This window comes from Panicum hallii, chromosome 4 (genome assembly GCF_002211085.1).
Source record: "Panicum hallii strain FIL2 chromosome 4, PHallii_v3.1, whole genome shotgun sequence".
NCBI classification, from domain to species: Eukaryota; Viridiplantae; Streptophyta; class Magnoliopsida; order Poales; family Poaceae; genus Panicum; species Panicum hallii.
Window position 1 is genome coordinate 16850029 of NC_038045.1, and position 24285 is coordinate 16874313.

The following is a 24285-nucleotide window of genomic DNA, read 5'->3' on the forward strand; positions in this document are numbered from 1 at the left end:
CATCAAAATGAATGTTCCAACTCCAAGATGCTAGCTTCAACCCATAAATGGATTTTTGAAGCTTGCATATCTTTCCAGCATTGGTTGGATTGACAAAACCTTCGGGCTGCATCAAATACACATCCTCAATTAGATTTCCATTTAGGAAAGCCATCTTGATATCCATCTGCCATATTTCATAATCGAAATATGCAGCTATAGCTAGAAAAATCCGAACAAATTTAAGCATCACTACAGGCGAGAAGGTCTCGTCATAGTCAACTCATTTTGCAACAAGTCGAGCTTTATAGATGTGAACATTTCCATCCATATCATTTTTCTTCTTATAGATCCATTTGCACTCTATGGTTTTAACACCATCGGGCTGGTCAACCAAGTTACAAACTTGGTTGTCTCTCATGGACTCTATTTCGGATTTCATGGCACTGCCACTTTTCGGAGTCAGGGTCTGACATTGCTTCTGCATATGTCGCAGGCTCATCATTGTCTAACAACAATAATTCCTACGCTTTACGAAGCCTTGCTGACCTTCGTGGTTGTGGTGGCGCTTCTCTTGTCTTGGGTGTCTCATCTTGTTCTGCTATATTAGCATCAATTGTAGAGTCTTGCCCTGTTGGCTCTTCTTGAACTTCTTTGAGTTGCACCTTTCTCCCACTTTTCTCCCCTTTGAGAAACTCTTTCTCTAGGAAGCCTCCATTCCGAGCAACAAACACTTTGCCCTCTGATCAGTTGTAGAAGTAATACCCCAAAGTTTCATTCGGGTATCCCATGAAAAATGCACTTAACCAATTTGGGTGTAAGCTTGTCCGACTGGAGTCGCTTGACAAACACTTCACAACCCCAGATTTTTAGAAAAGACAAACTGAGAGTCTTTCGAGTCCACATCTCATATGGTGTCTTAACTACGGATTTTGACAGTACCCTGTTCAACATCAAAGTTGCTGTTTCTAGAGCATAACCACAAAACAATAACGGTAGGTCCGACTGGCTCATCTTTGATCGAACCATGTCCAACAGAGTTCGATTACGTCACTCAGAAACCCTATTTCTTTGAGGTGTTCTGGGTGACATAAGCTGTGGAACAATTCCACAATTCTTTAAATGACTGCAAAACTCGTGACTCAAATACTCGCCTTCTCGATCATATTGCAAGGCCTTAATTTTCTTGCCACATTGATTGTCAACCTCATTCTAAAATTCCTTGAACCTTTCAAAAGTTTCAAACTTATGCTTCATTAGGTAGACATAGCCATATCTACTAAAATCATCTGTAAAAGTTATGAAGTATTCGAATCCTCCTCTAGCTGTTGTGCTCATTGGTCCATATACATCAATATGTACGAGTTCCAACAAGTCCAATGCTCTCTCAGGAAAGCTTTTGAATGACGTCTTGGTCATCTTGCCTAGCAAACAAGCCTCACATGTCTCGTATGATTCAAAATCAAATGAAGTTAAAAGTCCATCAGAATGGAGCTTCTTCATGCGCTTCTCACTTATATGACCCAGACGACAATGCCACATATAGGTAGGAATCAAATCATTTGGTCGAGGCCTTTTAGCACTGACCTTACAGACAGGTGAATCATCAAGATTTAAAATAAACAGTCCATTCTCAATAGGCGCAAAGGCCACAAATATATCATTCTTAGAGATCACACAACCATTGTTTTCACTCGCAAACGAATAACCATCCATCATCAAACATGAAGGAGATATAATGTTTTGACTCAAACTAGGAACAAAATAACAATTATTCAACTCCATTATAAATCCTGACAGGAGGTGGAGTTGCATTGTCCCGATGGTCAGCGCAGCAACTCTTGCATTATTGCCCACGCGGAAATCAACTTCTTCTCTTTCCACGCTTCTACTTCTTATCAGCCCCTGCATCAAATTGCAAATATGAGCAACCAATCCGGTATCAAATACCCAAGAATTGACAAAAGAATCGGAGATCAAAATATCCATAACGTAAACATTAAGGGTACCTAATGCGGAAGTACTCTTACTTCCGTGGTTCTCAAATGAAGCTAGGTACACCTTGCAGTTTCTCTTCTAGTGACCAAGTTCTTTACAATTAAAGCACTCTTGTTTAGAAGCAGGTCCAGCTTTAGGCTTGGGCGCTGGGCTTGGCTTGGAGATATCATCTTTAGCCTTGCCCTTCTTTTTACCCTTCTTCTTAAAGCTAGGCTTGTTTTGTACCGCCATCACATGGCCGCTACTACTAGCAATTTTCTTGATGTCACTCTCTGCTATCTTAAGCATGCCACACAACTCATTCAGGCCCTTCTCTGCTCCATGCATATGGTAGTTCGAGATGAAGTTCCCATTGCTAGACGGAAGAGACGCCAAATTGAAATCAGTGGCCAACTCTTGACCCAGTGGGAAGCCCAGCTTCTCCAACCGTTGGGAGTAACCGACCATCTTGATCACATGTGGCCCTACCGCTACGCCTTCTGCTAGCTTGCACTCCACAAAGACCTTAAACACATTGAACCTTTCAGTCTTGGCTTGTGTCTGGAACATATCTTTCAGCGCTACGATCATATCGTACGCTTCATGGTTTGTTTCAAACTACATCTGCAGCTCGGGTTCCATGCAAGCAAGCATAAGGCAGCTAACATCAAATTGTTATCACATGCTTTCTTGTATGCATTCTTAACAGCAGTAGTTCCACCTTCAGCAAGTTCTGGTGGTAATGGGGTGTCCAAAACATCTTCATTTTTCTCAACCCTGAGAACAATTCTCAGGTTACAGATCCAATCCATATAGTTAGTTCCATTCAACTTATCCTTTTCAAGTATTGATCGTAAATCAAAAGATGGTTGGGTGCTACTAGGTGCCATTGATCTACAACAAAATAATAATGCAAAAAAACTAAGACAAAATATCCATGATGATTGAATCTTATTAAGCAAATAACAGAATTTACTCCCACTAAAATCAACATCCCTCTATTGATACTTAGTGATTCAAGACCCACAACTAACAAGTCTACTAGTGAGCTTTAGCATAACCGCTAGGAGACAAGGTAGATCAGTAAGCAACTACTTGCTAATCATATCACCTATATGACTCTTGTTGTTGAGTGACATCTCTATGTCTCGGCGTCCAACCTTTATGCCCCAAGGTCCTTAACCGTTAAGATGACCTCATTAAGCTAACCAAACCTTATGCGTGTAAGTATCTGATACAAACTTGTCTAGACAAGGAAAACTAGTGGCGCCCTAATTTCATAGACCCACCACCAATTGTACAAGATATGGGATAGAGCAAGGTTTAGTTGAGAGGGCATGCTAACTTATAATTTATGAGGGATCGTTCTACTTCTACCATTATTGCATGTAGGAGTAAAACAGCAAGAAACGTATTCACATAGTGAGACAGTATGGCCCATTATCACATGATGATCTCCATCACCATAACACCTATCCACCATGATGATCTCTTCATCCCCATGGTCCATGTGGGTCATCCTCCAAGTGATGAAGTCTCCAAGAATTAATGCAAACTATTACACCTAACAGCTAGTAAAGAACATTACATATTGGACTTGGATCATCACATGTTGGCACGCAGGCCATTAAATGAAAAGTGACAATACATATGGCTCCAGCCGTATTTCCTTACACATGACACGCAGGCCATGGAACAATTTACACACCAGCATCTCATACACAAATGGCCATACCGATTGCAAAATCCTGCAAAACCGAGTTAGGCGTTCTAATGTTCAAACTTAAAACGCCCAAACCACCATCTTCCAGGCCAAATTTCCCAAATCTAATTTCAGCGAAAAGCCAAAGGTGTTGAATTTTATGTGTAACTTTTTCTGTAGATGTTAATCAATATAAAATTTGCCTCAATCCGAGTTCATATGCAAAAGTTATCGCCGTTTTACCGAAAAACATGCTTTTGCAAATTACCTGAATTGGTAGTAGATCCAATCGACTACCCTGCGCATCAAATGTGTTTGGCTTATGAACTTAGGTTTTGATTCGACCAATCATATTGATCTTTGCCTGCTGCAACCGGATTTACGTGTATCACTTAACTCCGTTGGTGGAAAACCGACTGGTAGGAGTATGTCGTTACACGACCCTCGCAACAAGATCACGAAAACCAGATCATAGATCAATCTACATCTACGCATATCTCCATATGCACACATCCTGAACCTATAACTTAACAACAATGGCTCTGATACCACTGAAGGGTTATAGGTAGGCTACGCTAGCGAAAAATAAAATTTTCTACCACATAAACCAGGAACACTGTTGTTATAGATCACGGGATTACCACTAGACGCGTAGATGCGGAACTTGCATCACGCGTCGAGACAGTGTAGTCGATCGGCTTCCTTGTCCTCGCTGCCTCATCCCACATCCTGCTCCCAAACTCGTCTTGTGCCGTTCGTCCAAGTGCTACAGATGCAGCACCTTCAAGGTATCCACACGTACGGGAAGGAAGCGTCACACGCCAAACTGCTAGATCCGAGGGTGCAACTAAGGCGTGGGCGTGAGAGGCGCGGTGGCTAGTGAGGCAATCTCTCTCAACCCTAATCCGCGCGCCTCACCCCTTATTATATAGGCATCCTTGACGGGCCTCTAGGTCTGAGGCCGATTAGTACTCCTAAGCCTTGTCTAATTCGGATCTTATTCTCATTAGGCTTCTGGCCCCTTAAGTGTGCGACCAAATAGGTTCATGTACGTATAGACATGACCCGAGTACTCCTACTCGGTCATTAGTTGACAATGACCTCTAGCAAGATGTGCCAACTCCTATACGCACATAAAGATCATATCAGACGAACCATCAGAATATTATGTACGTGCCATTTCCTTTGCCTCACGATACTTGGTCTAGCTCCAAGCCGACCTCTCTTTCTCAATCCTATTATTCGGAATGCCTCACCAAGTTAACTCTTAACCTTATATAGTAGCATGGCGATGCGTTTCCGGATCCGATCAGTCTAGCGGCCCGAAGATATCTCTCTCAATTAGAGAGGGGCAAATCCCATCTTGATTGACCATACCTCACAGCATGCTTCGTGACAAAATCTAAAAACTATCTTTATAACTACCCAGTTACGGAGTAGCGTTTGAGAGCTCCTAGGTAGGTCGATTCACATCTTGAGAACATGTGATAATCTCAGGTCAAATGACAAAGCGTAAAAGTTGTGTAAAGAGAGGACTATATAACTGTCTCTTACGTTAGGTCAGTCCAGCCACATGTCCATACATGCGCCCACATTATTAGTTTGATATCTCCATATCCATGAAGGTTACAGCCGGTAGTAATGGCTCCCCAAGGAACTGTTCTTACGGTTCGGTACAAAATGCATGCCTTAGTACTAGCTTAAAATATAGCCGGTACTAACGCCAGACGCTAGGGACGAAGACTCACTTCCCTCCTGCACCTGTGGCTCCCGTCGGTCCACTATAGGAATGTAAGGCCGCAGCCTGCAGGTGTCATACATGGCATGGCATTTGTGTTGGCTTTTGTTTCACTTTAATTTCCGCGTGTGTTGATAATGTAAAGAACACACCTGCTGTATTCAGGGTGAATAATTGACAGATTCAATGAAAAAACTGCATGACCTGTGGAAAGAACCTTGGACGTTCCTTGGAAATTTGATCAAATGGTGCTTTAGGCATAAAAAATACTGTTAAATATGGCCGCAGCCAAGCGTAATACATGGCTGGCCTTACAGCCGGGATGCTTGCATGTGTCTGGTTTTTTTTCACGTTATTCAATAATAATCTAAGAACACGCCTGCTTATTCACGGAGGATAGTTTGAATGAAATTGGAGTCTAGGTGTATTATAGGCGTTTGGTAAAAATTTGAGCCCATGGTCGAAAACCTTAGACGTTCGATAGAAACTTTACTACAAGCAGTCGTCAGTCTCGAGCAGTCGTCAATAAACTGAAAATTAAATTAGAATAAACGTGTCAAGGCTAAAATATTAGCTACTGTTAGGACTTTCAATAAACTGAAAATTAAATTAGAATAAACCTTACAGATTGTCTATAACCTAAATACATTACGTATATTTTAGACAAAGTATTCATTCTGTTAAAAGCTCGTGAGTTTAGACCTAAAACGGACCACATATCGTGTGCTATTTAAACTTTAATTTCCTCGGAACAAATTGGTACAGGTTTTTAAACATTGTGAATACCCCCACTCATTAACGAGCGCAGCTCTGTCCATCAGCTCGGCTCTACAGCTGCCGCGGAAGCCATCCACCTCCATCTGCATCTTTGGCTACAGCGAAGTTCTCGTCGTCAAGGTTGATCGTCTACACCCCGGCCGCCTCCCACCAGGTGTCCAGTTGTCCGACGGTTTGCGAGTGTGGCCGACACATCTTGAATTCAAGACGGTCTCGATAGATCATGGCTACGATGTTGCTTGCTACGGGTGGCTAGCACGACTACTGCAACAAAGCAAACCGTAGCAAAAGAACGAGGTAGTCCTTTCCCATTTTGGAGAAACTGTTAGTGTTAGTGTTATTGTTCTTAACAAATACCAGCACTGCTAATGTATACTATTTACACATTTTAAAGAAACATTATAGGACCATCTTCTATTGTAAATTGTAATATTGGCAAACTTGGATGATGATATGTCTAGAATTCTTCCATATGTTGAGAATTGCAGCAGAGGAAGAAGTGCTTCTCTGTCTTGGAATCGAACGGTGCGCAGTGCATTCAGATCAAGCGGCCATGGCTTCTTGGTTTTGGTTACTGAGTCATTGTTAAATTGTACTCTCCACGCTTGCTGGTTGATGGACGTTGTGGAACGAAGAGAAGGAAACAAGGGACACGATGAAGATGTAGAGAAGCTGGGATGGCCAAGAAAAAAGACAATGGAGATGGTGCCTGCTGTATCGATGAAGTTTTTCTGAGAGGGAACTTGTGTAATACTGTTATGTGAGTACTGGTGCTAAAACTGCTGCTGAATTTTGTGTCGTTCTTTTTCAGTAAAATGAGACAAGACCAAAGTGCTTGTGTTTCTAAATTTTTTGGACATGCAGAAACGGGGAAGAGTATCATCTTATTTGTTGTTAACTAGCAGCATAGCGCGGGCGAAGGGCGTACGTACGCAGGGATGCCGAACGCTTTCCAGGAGAAAGAAGGGCTGAGCAGCGATGGCGGCATGTCCCGGCGAGACTTCAACGCCCACGGCGGAATGGGGATCTGCAGGGGCTGCATTTTGATAGGATTTTCCTCCTTTTGGAATCGTGGAAGGGGAGGGATCGGAGGGGACGAACACGGGTCGGAACAGTGCGTTTTTGTTTTTCTTTTTCTGGGAGCTTCTTAGGAAAACAGCAGGAATGAGCTTCTTAGACAAAAGAAACTAAACCTGCAATAGATCCTCCTCGGACTTGTCACCGTCCAGCTTCCCCATGAAATTGGCCACCCAGCTCTTCACTATTACTATACCTAATATCCCTCCAGGTGTTGCTGGTCCGTAGCCTTCATGCTTTTGCAGGTGTGAAGAAATTTTGAATATCACCTTGGTAGAGGTTTCTGGGAACTTCTTGTTGTTAAATCCGTGGATCGACTATCGCGTGAAAAGGATCGGGTGAAGTCGTGTAGATCTAAATAATTAGAGATAGAGAGAGGGAGAGAGGAGACGGGGCACTGGTAATCATACCATTGAGTCCCTGCATCGTGGGAGCAGATGATCCAGCCATCGCTTTAGGTGGTGGTGATGCTTGAGGTGATCACAGCTCGGTGTAGGTCTCGGCGTCCTTCGGGTCGCCACGGGGAAATGCGGGGACCAGGCGGCGGTGTCGATGACGGCCGTGGGTGAGTCTTCCTGCCACTACTGCACTTCCACTGGATCAGCTAGGGTTTAGAACTGTCGGTGGGGTGGCGGCGGTGGTGATCCTCATATCGTGTGCCACTGGCCCCCACATTCTCTTTATAGCGCAGTGCGATGGGGGCCCACCAGCTACGAACGGGATGGAACGCCCCCGATCAGGGCGCGGGTGAGAGGAGGCCCATCGGGCCCGTTGGCGACCGAGTGGGCTTAAGGAGATCAATCCAACAGTCTCCCCCTTGATCTCACCCTGTACTTTTCTTTTCCTTTTCATTTACTTTTTCTTGTTTCATCATAGATTTATGCATAGAGCATGCCTCATCATCACGGTTATCTGCCGATAGACTTAACAGCTACAATACACGCCTCCATTCAGAAACAGATTCTTTAACCTTTTGGGCCCTTATAGTCCGAAGATCACAGGCTATCCCTTAGCCCCATGCCGGCTACGTGTTCCTTGAACACGCTGGGTGGTAAGCCTTTCGTTAGCGGATCCACAAGCATCTTTACTGTGCTTATATACTCGAGACTTATAATCTGATCTCGGACTTTATCTTTCACAACATAATACTTTATGTCAATATATTTGGCAGCACCACTTGTCTTATTGTTGTGTGCATACATTACTACAGGCTCATTGTCGCAGTATAACTTTAGTGGTCTAGATATATCATCAACCATTTTCAGACCGGGTATGAACTTTTTAAGCCAGTTCACCTGCCCCGTAGCCTCATAACATGCAACAAACTCAGCATATATTGTGGACGATGTAGTGACGGTTTGTTTGCAACTCTTCCATGATATTGCTCCCCCGGCGAGAGTGAACACATACCCAGACGTGGATTTTCTGTCATCTCCTGCATAATCGGAGTCTGAGTATCCTACGATACGTAGAGATTCTGTTTTTCTGTATGTCAACATGAGGCCTTCTGTTCCTTGCAAATAGCGCGGAACTTTCTTTACTAATTTCCAATATTCTGGTCGTGGATTACTCTGGAATCTCCCAAGCAACCCGGTAAGATAAGCTATATCAGGGCGTGTGCACACTTGTGCATATTGTGAGCTTCCCACAGCTGAAGCATATGGTACCATCTTCATCTGATCAATTTCATATTGATTCTTGGGACATTGAAATTCTCCATATCTATCGCCCTTAAATATAAGTGCAGGTGAGGCACTACATTTATGCATACTGAATTTCTTTAGAACCTTTTCTATGTATGTCTTTTGAGACAGTCCTAATACCCCTTTCACTCTGTCTCGATGAATTTCGATTCCTAAAATGAAACTTGCTTCACCAAGGTCTTTCATCTAAAAGTGTGAGGACAAGAACCTTTTCGTTTCTAGTAGCAGACTGACATCACTACTTGCTAGTAGGATGTCATCCACATACAGGATTAGAAAGATATACTTCCCATTCTTGAACTTTGCGTAAACGCAATTGTCCTCAACATTTTCTTTAAAACTGAAGTCTTTTATTGTTTTACCAAACTTCAAGTACCACTGTCTTGAAGCTTGCTTTATCCCATAAATTGATTTCTTTAGATAGCATCCTAACTTTTCTTTACCTTTCATGACAAAACCTTTCGGCTGTGCCATATAGTCGGTTTCATCCAGATCCCCATTTAGGAATGCTGTCTTCACATCGATCTGATGTAATTCTAGATCATAATAAGCCACAAGGGGCATTATAATTCCGAAGGAATCTTTACATGAGACTGGAGAAAAAATCTCATTGTAATCAATCCCTTCTCTTTGTGTGTATCTTTTTGCCATGAGTCGTGCTTTGAATTTATCTATATTCCCTTGGGAGTCATATTTGGTTTTGTAGACCCATTTGCAGCCTACTGCCTTGGCTCCTTTAGGAATTTCCTCTAAGTCCCAAACTTCATTGGTACTCATCGATTTGATTTCATCTTCCATGGCATGGAGCTATTTGGATGAATATTCACTTCTCATGGCTTCTTCAAATGAGGTGGGATCATCCTCCATTTGAACTTCTTCGCTATTATAGATTTCATAGTCAACAGGAATAGCGGACTTCCTTGTTCTTTGAGATCACCCATAGGCCTGAGCCTACGGTGCCTCATCTATTTGGGGCTATTGTTGCTCCCCTTCTTGTGTGGTAATAGGTTCTTCAGAAGCCTGATGGATAGGTTCCACATCCTCATTCATTGTTACCACAAGAGGAGCCACTGCAGGTGTTGGCATAGCAGTGACTTGCACTAGCGGTGCAGTTACGGCGGGCAGCGAGAAGAACGGTTCTTGAATCACAGGATTTGGTGTAGACACCCGCTTCTCCGCAAGATCAATCTTCCTAACTGTTCCGCTCCCCCTGATCATTTCATCTTCAAGGACGACTGCGTGTCTCATTTCTACAAATTTTGTGAATCTGTCTGGGCAGTAGAAACGAAAACCCTTTGATCTTTCTGGATAGCCAATGAAATGGCAAGATACTATTTTGGGATATAGTTTCGCAATAGTCAGGTTAAATACTTTTGCCTCAGCAGGACTCCCCCACACCCGCAGGTGATTCACTGAGGGTACTCTTCCTGTCCACATCTCATACGGTGTTTTCAGCACCGATTTACTGGGAACTCTGTTGAGAATATGAATGGCGGTTTTCAAAGCCTCCATCCATAAACTCACTAGCAATGTAGAATAGCTGATCATGCTTCGCACCATATCCATCAGGGTACGATTACGTCTTTCAGCCACTCCATTTTGCTGAGGTTCGCCCAGCATTGAGTACTGGGCAACTATGCCTTGCTCCATTAGGAACTTTGCAAAAAGTCCTAGAACTTGGCCATATGGGGTATGTCGACCGTAGTATTCCCCTCCATGTTCGAATCTTACGATTTTAATCTTTAAATCATGTTGATTTTCTACTTCAGCCTTGAATATTTTAAATTTATCCAAATCTTCCGACCTTTCTTTAATTGGATAAATGTATCCATAGCGAGAATAATCATTTGTGAATGTTATGAACGAGTCATAACCATCCAGACTTTTTACATTGCACGGACCACAGATGTCTGTGTGAATTATCTCTAATACACCTGTGCTCCTTTTGGCATTTTTCTTTATTTTCTTTACAAATTTTCCTTTTATGCATTCAATGCATTGTTCTAAGTCAGAAAACTCTAATGGAGGAAGAATGTCATTTTTAACTAATCTTTCTATTCTCCCCCTCGAAATATGGCCTAAACGACAGTGCCATAATTTCGACGACACATCATGAGTTCTTTTTTGTTTTCTATTCGTGAATATAGATGAGAATACATTCGTGTTGTTATCGCATACGGAATTTACACTTTCACTCAATGATATTAAATAAAGATCATTTCTTCTGAATGCAATGGAAATAACTGTATCATTACATTCTATTAAACACTTGCCATCTCCAAAAAGGCAGTTATAACAATCTTTGTCCAGGCAAGACACACTAATTAAGTTCCTTTGTAAAGAAGGTACATATAAAACATCTCTAAGAATCATGATGAAGCCAGTGTCGAGTTCCAAGTGAACATCACCCACTGCTTCAACATCGGCCTGGGCTCCGTTGGCAACTTTTATTTGCCTTTCGCTTCTTTGAGTGATTCTCGTCGAACGGAATCCCTGCAATGAATTTGCAACATGAATAGTTGCTCCCGAATCAATCCACCAAGTGGTTTTGGAATAATCTATGTACAGGGATTTATTTACAAATGAAATAATGTTCTCACCTTTTTTTTTCCATAATCATCTTTAAGTACCTGTGACATTTTCTCTTATAATGTCCCCTTTCTTTGCAGTAGAGACACTGGTCCTTCTCTACTAGAACTTGTCCTTCTTGAGGTCTATGTTGAAGCTGATGAGAGCCTTTTCCTTTAGAGGAGGAAGAAGAAAAATTGCCTTTGAAGTTGGCATTCCTTTTCCTGTTCATATAGTTGAGAGATCCGCTGTTGGCAGACTTTATCCTCTCCTCCTCCTGAACACACATCGCAATGGTCTTTTCTACATCCCAAGTGTGTGGTTGGGTGTTATAGTTGACAACAAAAGTGTCAAACTCTTTAGGCAACGAGGCAAAAACCAAATGGACAATGTGATCCTCCTTGAAGGCAAGGTCCAATGATTTAAGCTTGTTGTTCTGGTTGACCATACGATGAATGTGTTCTCTGATCCCACCACCATTGTATCTTTCTGAAACCATTTGTTTGATCAACTGGGTAGCATAAGTCTTTGAAGGACCAGTGTACTGGTTCTTTAACTTCTCAAGATACTCTGTGACAGTGGCACAATCTGGTATTGAGCCCATAATTGCAGGCTCAATAGTGTTCTTTACCACTGCCAAGCATTTCTTGTTGGCAGGGAACCATTTAGCATAAAGCTTCTCATAATCTGCTTTTGCTTTCTTATAAGAAAGCTCTGTTTGCTTCCAAGAAGCATCTGTGTTTGTGTCCTACCTCACAGGAATCACAGGCTCTGTGGGAGTTGGTGTAGCTAGGACCCAATCCAGTTCACCCATAATGAAATACAAGTCTAGTTTTCTGTACCATTCATGGTAATTTTCTCCCTTTAAGATAGGAATATCATTGATGAAAAACATCATTGATAACCCTCCTGAAAAATATTCTTGAGTGGTGAGAACATGAAAATAAATTTGAATATATTGTTGCATATTTCAAAATCAACGTTGGTCAGAATTTAAAACATGCAATAACTTTTTGTATTAAGTCTAAAACACCGTTGGGCAGAATTAGAATTAATACATGAAAAATATCTATCAAAAAGATAATAGCATAATAATTGCAATATTGTCGTTGTCAATGTTGGTCAGAAAATAACAATATTACAATTCAAAATAATATATTTGTCTTGAAATTTTAAATTCTCCCATTGGTTCAAATTTAAATAACAAGACAAGCAATCAATAGAAAATTAATCTATTTAATCTTTGCAGCGGAAAAAATAAATTCTATCAAAATTATGTCTAATTTAATCTTTGAGAAGCATTCCATCAAAGTTCAATCAAATTTGAATTGGAAATGCATCAAATTCATTGAAATTCTATTGAAAAAGGGCTTCTAAAAAAAGGAAAAACGATTCACTGTGCTTCCCGTGAATTCAGCCTGCCCGGCCTTCCCTGTGCGCAGCGGCCGAACGGGAAAACTGGCCCACGCACGCGTGGTGGCCTGCCGCAACGGCCCGTTAGGGGCCGGCCTGCGAGCCCGCGCGTGCACTCGCGGCAACGCGCAAAACAACCTGGGCCCGGGCCGCGAAAGTGCCATCCCGCCCAGGCCGGAAGAAGCCCGTGAGGCACGGGTCGATCTCGACCGTCGAACGGAGATGAACGGCCGCGCGTGCTTCTCGGCCGATCAAAAACACCGGTGACGACCGCTCGCGTTAACCCTAGCTCATTCTCCTCTCCAGCGCCTCCATCTTCTCCACCCGAGCGAGCGAGAGCTGCGGCGACCGGCGGTGTACCGGCGCCACGGTGAGCCCCCTTGCCGGCACACGCGTCCACCGCAAGGTGAGCGCGCCACCATCGAGCGGCATCACCGTGGTGCCCAGATCCAGCGTGCAGCGAGCGGCACGACGGCGGCTCGCGCGGCCCCTATCCGCGCTCGGCCCATGGCCTCGCAAGGTCGGGTCGACGTGCTGGCGTCCCTTTTCTGTTTGGCTAGGGTTAGGGTTTCTGTGGGCTCTGTTTTGTGGGTTTCTGTGGGTTTTCCCAATCTCTAATCAACACGAGTAGGATTAGGCGTCTGATACCACTGTTAAATCCGTGGATCGACTATCTCGTGAAAAGGATCGAGTGAAGTCATGTAGATCTAAATAATTAGAGATAGAGAGAGGGAGAGAGGAGACGGGGCGCTGGTAATCATACCATCGTGTCCCTGCATCGCGGGAGCGGCAGATGATCCAGCCATCTCTTCAGGTGGTGGTGATGCTTGAGGTGATCACAGCTCGGTGTAGGTCTCGGCGTCCTTCGGGTCACCACGGGGAAATGCCAGGACCAGGCGGCGGTGTCGATGACGGTCGTGGGTGAGTCTTCCCGCCGCTACTGCACTTCCATTAGATCGGCTAGGGTTTAGGACTGTCGGTGGGGTGGCGGCGGCGGTGATCCTCGTATCGTGTGCCACTGGTCCCCACCTTCTCTTTATAGCGCAGTGTGACGTGGGCCCACCAGCTACGAACGGACTGGAACGCCCCCGATCAGGGGGCGGGTGAGAGGAGGCCATCGGGCCCGTTGGGGACCGAGTGGGCTTAAGGAGATCAATCCAACACTTGTCGATAGACATCTTATTCCTTGTTGTCCACAGCACCCCATGCAATAATAGAGAAGGTAAACAGCTTAAAATCATAACGATCGCAAGGTACTGGTGAGTATTAAAGTATTATCTTCATTCTGGGAGCAGTTTTCTTAGCTACTTGAAAACGTGTAATATATGTTCTAATAGTTTGAAATTGACTGGCTGAGCTATGTGGCAAAGCCACAATTCAAAGAGTATCGATTATTTGGTGGGTTGAGGACATAAGAAAATTGCATTATAGTTGGCAGAACAACTCCATCAAGCCCATGATAATAGAATTAAACTATAGTTAATAAGATCTCAACCTATAACCAAAAAAAAAGAAAAAAGAAAACAAGACGCATTGCCTATGTTTCATTAGAAAATTGGAGCAGACAGTGTGATACGGATTTTGTGCCGCTAGGGTGAGACAATATGATAATTAAGTCAATGCTTAGCCAATATGCTCGACTATACTTCACTGCAGCGAACCAATTTCAGTTCTTCAGTAGCATGGCATAGGGTTAAAGTTGGTGCTTCTTGAATTTAATTGTGATTTCAGGGCTTGATGGACTTTGATACTTATATTTAGTTATCCCGTAGCAATGCATGGGTATAGACCTAGCAAATAAAATGAATAAGATTTATATGTAGAACCATTTATAATTGGGAAAAATCCAGTTTACACGCTCGACCTATCATAAAAGTACGATTTTCAATGTTCGACTACAAAACCAGATAACAAGGGTCATCCACTCTTGAAAATAGGCAAATTTGGTCTCTTGAGTGGTTTTAAAGGTGATTTTTCATTTTGTGAAAAATGAAACTAATTAAGTTTAAATTAAAAAATTCATAAGTAATTTATTTTAAATCAGAAAATATGAAACATGTACCAATATTTTCCTAAAATGTAACCTATCTAATAGCACACTATTTGTTAGTTATTTGGATCCACTTTTTTATATCTTATATTTCTAGTACTTGTTTGCTTGTTTTAATTTCTTGAATAAATGAGAATCATATAGAGCACCAAGATAGGTTACATTTTCTAAAAACAATGGTAGTAATTTCATATTTTTCTACTTTAAAATAAATTAGTTTTAATTTGTTAGGTCTAATCATAAATTTTTATTTTTCTAAAAAAGATAAAACCACCATTGAGACCACCCGAAAGTTCAATTTTATCCTTCGACAGTTGGATGGCCTCTATTATCCTATTTTGTAATTGAAAATTGAAAATTAGACTAATTGGGAAATTTGAGGGAGGAAATTGGACTTTTCACTTTATATTATAAGCTTCTTGCTTCAGTATTAATGTGTAGTAATAATAAACCACTTATGTAAACATAATTTGCGAAGAGAAATGTTGGGAATAAATATTATAGAAGTGTCTGTAAAACACCTGAGTATATGCTTGATCTCTTTAGCCATTTAATTTTGAGATTCGACCTCAGATTTGATCAAACTCTGTGGTGATAAAAATAATCTCATCTGTTATTTTGGGCACCTAAATATTTATGGCATGTTACTTTAAATTACACTAATTGTAATCCATGTGTGACACTGTGAGGTAACTAGAATTAAAATACCCCCTCCATTCTAATATGTAGGTCATTTTGTCAAATCTAGATATATGAATTTTGCTATGCATCTAGATAATCATTGTGTCTAAATACATAGCAAAAATTATGTATCTAGATTTACCAAAACAAACTACAATTCGGAATGGAGGGAGTACAACTTTAAGTTACAGAGAAGATAGGTGTTACAAGACCATAAGACACACACTCTTACCTCATATACCCGTTTATATTTCGGATAATAGCATTTCGTCCCTGAACTTTCAACCAACAACCTAGGGTCAACTTCATCCTAAAACTTCCAAAATAACCATTTTAGTTCTCAAAATTTTCCATGGAGCTCAATTTAGTCCTTCATCCTACATATCTTGCCATGTTGGCATGTCATGTCAGCATCCAAGTGTTCATATTTTTTAGAAGCGACACATATTCGTCTACACACAGGTAAAGACAACACAACAAAACGTTAGCTTCTATCTACATGTTTTTTAGAAAAGGAACTTTTATGCGTGTATGTTTAGGATCAACTCTTTTTCTTAAAATTGTGCGTTATTTTAGTTTCGTCAAGTTGAAACTTTTATAATGACCAAATTTATAGAAGTGCTGACTACTTTTTTTATGAACCATAGCTGACTAGATGTGATGAGGCTTGCCAATATGACCTGCCACATAGGACGGAGAACTAAATTGAGCCAGATGGATAAGTTTGAAGACTGAAATGGTTATTTTGAAAGTTTAGGATGAAGTTGGGCATTGACTAAAGATTGAGGATAAAGTTGACTATTCTATCTTTATATTTCGTTAAAAATTTTGGTACAAATCTTATCGACCATGTCACTCAAACACTCGTGTCATCGTGTAAGAATTGAGATATAGCAATCCCCTATTTCAATTTCTAAAGTATATAAAACAGTATGATGTCTTCAACGTTCATCATTAATCATATTGGCGTAAAAAGACGTTTGTAAATATTCCAAAATGCATAATGGGATGCGGTTCAAAAATTTTGCGAAAAAAATGACTCGCTCGAAACCGACTGTAGGATTTGAATTTTGCCGGTCGAGAGAGCACATGCACAAAACTGACTGGAGTCTCACTGTATACGACGAAACCTCTCCGGATGAAAGACAGCTGGATGAAACCTAGCGCATACGCGATCGCACGGCAATAAAATCTCCCCTCCGAGATACCTACAGCTGGATTAACTCTTCACGTGTTCCTCGCTCAACTCGTGCGCCTGACTCGTTCATCTTATGGTAGCACAAAGGCCATTTGGTTGCCTCAGTATCTTGTGAATTACCTTCAAGGACCCAAACATGGATTAGGTACCACCAAGTGCTTAAATTGGTTAAATGGTACTTGGAGATGCATTGAATACTTGGCTCACTTGAGATGAAATATATTTCACATCTTATGTCAAGATCCTTTCAATTGGTATTTCTCATCATGCGTGGAAAGGGTGCCAAGTATGGATATCATTCTTCAACTTCAAGGATCAATGTCATCTCGGTAACAAGTACTTCAATTGGAATATCTAGCCCCTAGCCTTGTGTAGATGGTAAATACATGGCAATGGCTAACAAGATTGGAAATTTGGATGAATCACATACTTGTTGATATTTGGTATTTCATACTCATCGAGATGCTAGAAAATGCATATATTGGATTTCTCAATCTTTGATGGAAAGTTCATATATGAAACTTCTAATCCTTGATGGAAGCTCATTCAACTAGTGCCAAATATCGCATTGACCAAATCATCGGTGTTGTTAGTAAGGATATCCAAACTCCTCTACATGTTGCTTTGGTCTATGATTATTTATCTATATGTTCTATGAAGACTAACCAGTAGAGGAAGCAATGAAAAATCAAATACCAAATCAAATACTTCTCAAATGTTTAGAGTATCCAAGATGGATTGAAGTTGAATCACATCCACTTGTGCCTCATCAAAGAGCTTGTCTAGAAATTCGAGGCACCACTCCATCAACAATATTTGTGGAGATAATCAAAGAATGGTAATTACTATCTCAAGTTCATATTTTTTAATTTTACTCTCTTGTGTCTTGTCTAGTCACTTAGGGTAAAAGAAAAACTTAAGGATCTCGATTGGGTGGTATCCATGTAAGAAGAATTCACTACACTTGAAAATATTGAATTTTGGTTATTGGTGGGAAGACTAAATGAGAAATTTGATTGATATCAAATGGGTCTCCCAGTACAAGCTAGATCATTGAATTGGGCTTCATTTTTGAATTTGAAACCAAGCAAGTCAAGAGGGAATTATTCTCTGGCTATATATGTATATGATGAGTTGACTTGAGCGTTTTTGATTACTTGGCTCACATATGAAGATACAAATCAATGCCAAGATACAAGTATGAAGAATCAAACTCAATTCTAGTGGATTCATTCATCATTCTCATTCAAGAAATTTCCCCACAACAACAACTAACATATGGCAGATTGCAAGGGCACATTCTCATCTAATAAACATTCTACATGATATTATGGTTGTGAATATTTCTTACCACAAGTTTTATTTTTTGCAAAATCTGTTTGTGCCTTAACCAAAGGATATGCTCCTCTTGAGTCTTAAATGAACTCGTGCATATCTCTGAAATTCAAATACTTGGACGCACACATTTTGGGGGAGCTCATCGTATGTTTTGCGTTTGTGAGACTAACTTGTTTTCAAGTGATCTTTGCGTTTAGCCTCATGGGAAGTAAATAAAGAAATAGTTGAGGTTCTTCCAAGGGCTTACAAAATGGATTCAAAATTATTTCATATGAGTTATGGTCCCTTCAAGCGTGTTTCTTCTCAATTGGTTTGATATTCTATTGGTATCTGTGACACCCTGGGTGTCTAAATGGCTAAACGAAGATCCATAACATGAAATCAGGCATAAACGAGCAAGAAAATTATAAAATAACTTATCAAAATCTACCTTTCAAGCAAATGTATATGTGCATACGCATATATGCATATACATGTGAACCCTTCCAAATAAACCCTTGTAACTTTCAAAGTGAGCACAAATGACCCTAAAAATTTAATGGCACATCTGTCATAACAAGAGCAACAAAAGTCTAGTTGAACTCAATGACTAAAAGTGTAAAAATTCACATGAAATGACATGTCATTTAAATACTAGTTTTTGGAAATTAAAATAACTTTTTATGCATTGCTCAAATGAACAGAGTCATCAAAGAGAAAATGTATATCTTGAAAAAGTTGAGCAAAAATGGTATTCAAATGTTTTTGACTTGACCTTGGGAAGAATGAGATTTAGCTCCCTTTTCACCTAGCCCCCTATTGTTTTTGCTTTTTGCACTTAAGTCCTTCACCTTCTCCCTCCTCTCTCCTCCCTCTACCCTGTCCCATCGCCGGCAGGCCAGCTGGCCGGCGCACCCCGGGGCAACCGAGCCTGCCAGGCCATGTGGGCCCGCCAGCACCTTGGAGATCCCCTACTGGCCCACAAAATCCCGCTCTCCCCCTCAGGGACCCTCCATGCGGCTGCATTTTTCTGCCGCAGGCGCTGCTGGCGCCACGGCGAGCCTCGCCGATGACAGCGAGGCAGTTGCGCCCTTGGATTTGGACCCCTTTGTCGCACCTCCCCCAGCAGTTCATGCCCATGCCGCCATCCTTCCCTCTCGCGCCTATAAAAGCCCCACCCGAGGCTCCTGAGCTCACCACCCCAACCCCAACTCCGATGAGCCACCACCCGCGTGTGGACGCGCCGCTCTGCCACCACATTACCCGAACCAACCGTCCTATCACCTTCTCCGCCTAACACCGAAGCTGCACGGCCGGTCCCTGCACCCTCTCCCTCACCGGAGCGCCGCCACCACCCGGAACCACCGCCAGCTCTGTGCCACACCGACGAGCCACCTCGGTCCACCACTTCCCCACCCAAGGCCACAATCAGGTGCGGTTTCATCCCCACTTGCCTCTCACACCCTCGCCTGTCACCGCCGGCGACCCTAGTCTCCGGAATTTGGCCGGCCACCGCCGTTCCCCTGCACAAAGGACCCATTTGCTTCAATTTCTATATTTCTAGGGAGATTTCTGTAAAATCTCAGGGACTCATTGGTAAACCAGAAACTAGAATTTTGAAAACCAATCTATGAACTTTGAAAATGCAAAACAATTCATAAAAAAATCCTAAAAATATAAGCTAAGATGTTCTGGACTCCTTAAGTTAAGATCTACAACTTTGTCAAAGGATCTTGGACTATTTCCACATAACTTTAGCTGTAGATTTAAATCAAGTTTAAATGTCTTTTAGTTGTTCCAAGAGTTTTAGGAAAGAACTGTGCATGAGATTTGGATGGTAGCTTCTGTACTAAGAGTATAGTCTTTCTTAGAAATTTCATGCACTGAATCCAATCACAACTAGATGTTTTGAGCACCTTTTTTTTATATGCTAGATCCAAGTGTTGCATTTTTATTCTTACTATTGTAGTACTTTTTTTGAGCTACAATTCTTATGACACACTGGTACTAGTAGGTAGAAGCTATAGTAAAAACTTGAACTAGAATTCTTTAGTAGAACTTGCTAAATCTTTTATTCCTTGTTTAGCTAAACAAAATCCAAACCTACAGTTTCTATACTAGAAAAATTATAATTTTTCTACATGAGTACCCACTTAAAGTTTTGATGCTAGCGAAAAGGTTTGAGAGTGACTGAATAGAACTCTCTGTAAAATTTATTCATGTTGAGTATAGATCCAGTTAAACTAGAATTTTTGCCTCTGATTATTGCATAGGAAAAATCTACAAAATTTATAGTAGCCTAGTCATGCAACTTTGTTCAGTACAAGTTTGAGACCCAATACTTCTATACTTTGTCCTGTAAAAAATGAAAGTTTGTTTCTGCAGTAAATAGTTAGATTATTTTCTCTGTAGAGTTCATATACTGTTTAGCTATGATTTTAAACAGTAGTTTTAGAACAGTGAAATGTACCTTGTATCAAAATCCTAGCATTAGAAACTTGTCCTAAGAGTAAGGTTTATTAGAAATCAAATAGATATATATAAGCTGAAGAGCAAAATTGATAAATGACTCCAACTCACTTCATGAATATAACTAAGTTAAGGTATATTCTATAAATGATTGCCCAAGTTATCTTAACTAAGAAACTTCACAACAAAATCTACGTTTTCTTGGATTACAACTTTATCGTGAAGGAAATGATAAAACTTGTCCACTCAATAACTCCAACATGTTTGCCTCCATATAGAAACGACCGAACTCGCCGACGGAACGTACACCCTGGTGCCAAAACCCGGGAATGAATCCCATGAAGCTCAAGTAAACATGACTGAAGTTATCGAAGACCCAAACCAAAGTTTGGAAGATCAGCTGACTAACCCTACCCAAGAAGGCAAGCCCCGGTGCATGATCCCAGTATTTCAAATTGATTCAACTACTGTTCCTTTTTACCAGTGCATTTAAGTTCGTAGGAGTTGATTAGAACCCTAGCTGCATGATCTTAGGCACCAATATAGTGAATACTAGAACTGGAGTTTGAGTAGATGCTCTGCTAATAGGTTCGGTAAAAGTCGGATGATTTCCTGTCACTCACGAGAATTATAGGAGTTGAATATTTTACCACATACTGCAACTATAAGATCGACGGGCGGGGCTGTGGCACGATGCTCATGGTTGAGGCCCCGTTTGAGTAGAGAAAAATGCTAAGGCCGCAGTGTGTGGAAGTGGCGGGGCTAGCTGCATGGGCCATGTACTTTGACAGATCGGTTTGCAGAGATGGGTGTGGCATAGGTATTCTGCTTGTGTCACCTTGGGGGGCAATGTATTCTTTTTCAATTAGATTACCTACTGCTTGCACCAATAACCTCGCAGAATATGAAGCAGTGCATAAGGGTATGGAGTTGCTTCTTGAGGCTGGAGCTGAAGCAGTGGAAATTTTCGGGGACTCAAAATTGGTGCAATGTCAAGAGCATATGGCCCAATTTAGGTACATAAATTTCTATTGGATACCTAGGGCTCGAAATTCGGAGGCCAATGATTTGGCATAGATGGCTTTGGGATACAAGGCTGCAGCAGACAGAACCGATCTTCAGGTACACCTCTTGGACCAAGGAGATTGGAGAGCCGATATCTTCAAATACTTGAAGGATTCGGCTTGGGGGCACCCAAGAGGATACATTACAAGGCTATGAGATACGTCCTGATAGGAGATGACATGTTCTACAGGACTTTAGAAGGTCTGCTACATAAATGCTTGGGGCCGATTGAATCCAATCAGCTCCTACATGAAGTCCATGAAGGCACCTGTGGGACTCACCAATCGGCTCACAAGATGAAGTGGCTAATTAGGCGATCAGGGTATTACTGGCCCACCATGCTTGAAGATTGCTTCAAATATTATAAAGGATGTCAGAGGTTCGGGAAGATTCAGATGGTACCAGCATCAGTAATGAACCCTATCGTCAAACCATGGCCGTTCAGAGGCTGGGGCATGGATATGATCGGCAAAATTAATCCTCCATCCAGCAAAGACCACCAGTTTATTTTGGCCATCACAGATTACTTTACTAAGTGGGTGGAGGTGGTTCCCATGAAGTCGGTAGCATCTAAAGATGTTATTAATTTTGTCAAGGAGCATGTCATTCACAGATTTGGGATTCCTCAGACCATTTCAATAGATGGAGGTTCGGTCTTCATTTCAGAGGAGTTCAAGAAATTCGCCACCGACATAGGCATGAAGCTGATCAGGTCGTCTCCATATTATGCCCAAGCAAATGGACAAGCTGAAACATCCAATAAGAGCCTTATCAAGTTGAACAAGAGGAAGATTGATGAATATCCTAGGCGTTGGCATGAGGTCTTATCAGAGGTATTGTGGGCATACCGTATTTCTTGCCATAGAGCAACAAAAACCGTATATGGACAGAAAGCCGTATTACCGTGGGAAATTACGGCTGGCTCGAGGCGCATAGAGTTCTAGAATGACCTAACAGCCAAAGAGTATGCTACTCTGATGAATGATAATGTTGAGGACCTCACGGAGCTAAGGCTTTGGTCACTTGAGAAGATCAAAGAAAATAAGGCCAAAGTAGCCCGCGCGTACAACAAGAAAGTTAAGCCGAAGGAATTCCGAGTTGGAGATCTGGTTTGGGAAGTGGTGCTACCATTGGGCACTAAAGATGCAGCGTATGGCAAGTGGTCTCCAAACTGGCACGGGCCTTATAGGGTTGACCAAGTTCTATCTGGGAATGCATATATGCTTGAAGAGTTAGATGGCATCAAGTTCCCATTGGCGGTCAACGGTCAACATCTCAAGAAGTACTTCCCAAGCATGTGGGATGGTGAGCAGTAAAGCCGGTGCTACACATCAGGCTATAAACCGATATGATCAATTGGCCAGAACAAGAGAAAGCCGACACGGCATGGAAGGATATGAGCCGACGGAAACTGATGACTCGTACAGGTGGAAAATAGTAATATGCGCCAGGGCGAGTATAAGGAAAGAAGGCCGATGCGTGCAGTCGGCCCACATATATGAAAGAGAAAGAGAAGTACTTTGTACCTAACACATTGAGTCGATCGAATAGCCGATCTGCGACCATCGACTTTAGAGTCTTAAAATACAGGTTTATCTATTAAAAGAGGGGATAGAGACAGGGACAGAGTATCGGCTATCCCTATGGACTCCCATGTGGGCTGGTAGGTGTTCGCCACTCTGTTATACCAAGTTACCCAGCCCTCGGGAGGGTTCGGCCAGGCAAGGAGGAGGCTGTCGGACCAGGAGTCTAGACCTATGTTTTGGCTCACGAATGGAATTCGATTAGCCTCGCAAGAAATCAGATCTACGGGTTTCTCGTAAAAATGAGGCCCGAGACAAAAAGAATTGGGGGAAGAAGGATGCGACAAGAGGTTATCTGAAACCTGAAGAAATCCATGAAAGCCAAATAAATAGAGAAAGGTCATTTAATGGCGCAGGAAATCTCGTAATTACTGCATTAAATTAGCAAAGGTCGGAGTCTTACCTTCAGACCATAGACATTCGCATCAGTGTTTGGAGAATCCGCCATCGGAAACCCTGATGAAGATCGAGGACTCAGGGACTAGATCTAGGGTTGGTGGTGCAAGATTGAGTTCGTGTTCTAAGGCTTTGGTCCAGATCTTATGACTAGGGTTTATGAGCAAAGGGTTTTGGAGAATAACTTGGATTCGGGGAATCTTCGGAGATCTATTTTGGGGAAGGTTCCAGATTTAAGCGGAAAATGAAATGAATTGGAGGATTGGTTTGGATCTGGTTTGGCATTTTTTGAGAAAAGGAACCGATGCGTTGCCATTGGCTCTTAACGGATCAGCTTTTAAACGAGTCGCGGTTGAAAAAGAAGATTTTATTTACAGTAAGGAGTAAGTACAAAAGGGGAGCTGATTACTCCTAGAGCCGATCTACTAGCTTAATACTACAGTCTACCACCAGTAGGTGCCGGAGGTCCTGCGGCGCTTGGCCGGGGGAGCCGTGCTGACGTCGCTATCGCCGCCGCTGCCGTTGACGTCGACACCATCGTCTCCGCTGTTGCTACTGGTGAAGCCGCTGTTGTCTTCGATTTCTTCATCGC

At 42.0% G+C, this 24285-nt stretch overlaps 1 pseudogene; it reads right to left on the reverse strand.

Moving 5' to 3' along the window:
* Positions 1–503: 503 nt before the first annotated feature.
* On the reverse strand, positions 504–23745 carry LOC112890373 (annotated as a pseudogene).
* Positions 23746–24285: the final 540 nt, after the last annotated feature.